Source organism: Elephas maximus, chromosome 3, assembly GCF_024166365.1.
Source record: "Elephas maximus indicus isolate mEleMax1 chromosome 3, mEleMax1 primary haplotype, whole genome shotgun sequence".
NCBI lineage: Eukaryota > Metazoa > Chordata > Mammalia > Proboscidea > Elephantidae > Elephas > Elephas maximus.
The window spans coordinates 157283120-157285297 of NC_064821.1; the positions used below are offsets into that span (position 1 = coordinate 157283120).

At 43.0% G+C, this 2178-nt stretch overlaps 1 non-coding gene across 1 annotated transcript; it reads right to left on the reverse strand.

The window, feature by feature from the left end:
• Nucleotides 1-2104: 2104 nt before the first annotated feature.
• TRNAN-GUU (transfer RNA asparagine (anticodon GUU)) lies at nt 2105-2178 on the reverse strand. The gene has a single exon. It is a non-coding gene; the product is annotated as a tRNA-Asn (tRNA).

Genomic DNA, 2178 nt, shown 5'->3' on the forward strand with positions numbered 1-2178 from the left:
TGGAAATTATGGATCAGGATGCATCAAGAAGTCCATAAAAACTTTGATTTCCCCGCGACCTCAGGTGACAAGTGTGATTTGTTGCTTAGTGACCTGTCTTGTAACTTCAGCAGCCTGTGGTCAGCTTTGACTCACAGCAGGTGAATAGGGTCTGGTGTGTCTGATGCTTTTAATATACACTTTTAAAGTCGGTCATTTATTTGTTTAAAAGTAATAAAGTCAGTCTTTGTAAAAACCCATCAAATGTAAAGAAGAAATGAAATTTTCCCTGATTCTCAGTTCCAATCCTAAGAGGTAATTCATGTTAATATTTTGTTATATGGCCTTTTAAAACAATTGTACAGGTGTACAATTTTATTAATCATGTGGATGAAGCAATAACTAATTGAAGTGCTGCTGGATGCTGTTTAGCCTAGAGACCCAGGAAATCTGTCTACCCTGATCAATGGGATAAGGAATCATAACATCCCCTATAGGGCTTTCATTCCACTTAAGGAATTCTTGTAAACTGAGGCAGAGCAGATCGCTTAGGCTGAAGTCCTAATGTATTCTTTCTTTCCTTCTCCTGAGCCTAAACTGGATATTACCTCATTATCTCAGATGTAGCTGGATGATAGGAGTCAACAAAAGCAGGTAGTAGAGAGAAAGTGAGGCAGGGGTGGGAGACTCCTCCCCTGCCTGAGTCAGCCTCACCAGTGATGAATCTTTTGTGAAATAGAGAGTAGAGAGAGCCTCAACCCAGTGCTTTTGCTCCACGCTCCTAAACACTTATTGAACTACAATACATAGTCTGTATTTGAAACAATGAGTTAGTATTTGTTCAGCATTTGGGAGCTGGCAGCTTGGGTAGAGAAGCTGAGAATTTTCTCACCATGTGTGTGTTTCTATACACTGTCTTGATTTTCTATTGTCAGACAAACACTTACCAATCCCCCTGGGAGGAAAAGATCACAGAAGTACAAAAAGAGTCCCACACCCACCTCATGTGACTCTCCCTGAGAACTTGCAACCTGGTCACTGTGACAGGCATCTCAGACATTCCAGAGATGTCTCTTTAATGTTACCACCAAACCTCTCAAAGGATCAAAGTAGGACTGAGCTCTAGGTAAAACTACATGAGAATTCATCCTCTACTTCCTATGACAAGTTTTCGTTAGCTACTTGTCCACCCCAGCTCACCAAACAAGATTTTACAGCAAGCACCACATACGTACCAGCATGGACCAAACACTTCCACAACCACAATAGATCACCCTGTGGTATCAAGTTCCCCCAAATAAAGTCTTAAGGATACAATCTCTCCTTTGGTTGCCACAGAAAATAAAAATCCATTACTTGAAGTCCTAATCTGATGAAAAAGTAACCTTCCAAGTCTTCCCTTTCCCATTTTTACTTGTCTCAGGACCAGCCATGAAGGTTCCACTCTGGAGGGTGGGTGAGTGCTGGGTTCCTCAGCAGCTGCAGCCTGGGCTCTCTGTCATGGAACCATGGGAACAGGGTGACCTCTGTCAACCTCTACAGTCAGGTGAATGCAATGCAACCTCAGGTCTCTCCTGGCCACTTTTCCAGAATCCCAGGAGTCAGGAGAACACAGAAGAACATCACAGAGCCAGCCCCTTATTCACAAAATTCAGAGTAATGTGTGCAACCAAGAAGCAATAACATTCTCCAAGCAAAAGTGATGGGTTTGCACCGCTATAAAAATGCCAGGTGCAGTGTTGCCCAGAAAAGAGCTTTGTCTCAGAATGTGGGGCTATGACTTCTTTGTGGGGCAGTTAGGCACTAGCAAAATTAGAAATGCACAAATACTTTGATCAGGCAGGCCTACATCCAGGAATGCAGTTGTAAAACCCCCGTACAGTGCCTCCGGAATAAGTAAACTCCTCAGGTCCGTTCTCAGGCTTGGTGGAAAATATATCTTTTACCGAAAAATTTCTTCGTTTAGTCCATTAAATGGGACTTGAATCTTCGCAAAGGATATTTTGGAGTCTGATTCTAAGCGGATGGAGACCCAGAGGGCTCTGAGGTTTAAAAAAAAAAAAAAAAAAAGAATCACAGACAATCTAAAGCTGCCTTTAAGCAGCTATGAAGAAGATCGTACCATCGTGCCCGGGTGGGTTCGAACCACCAACCTTTCGGTTAACAGCCGAACGCGCTATCCGATTGCGCCACAGAGAC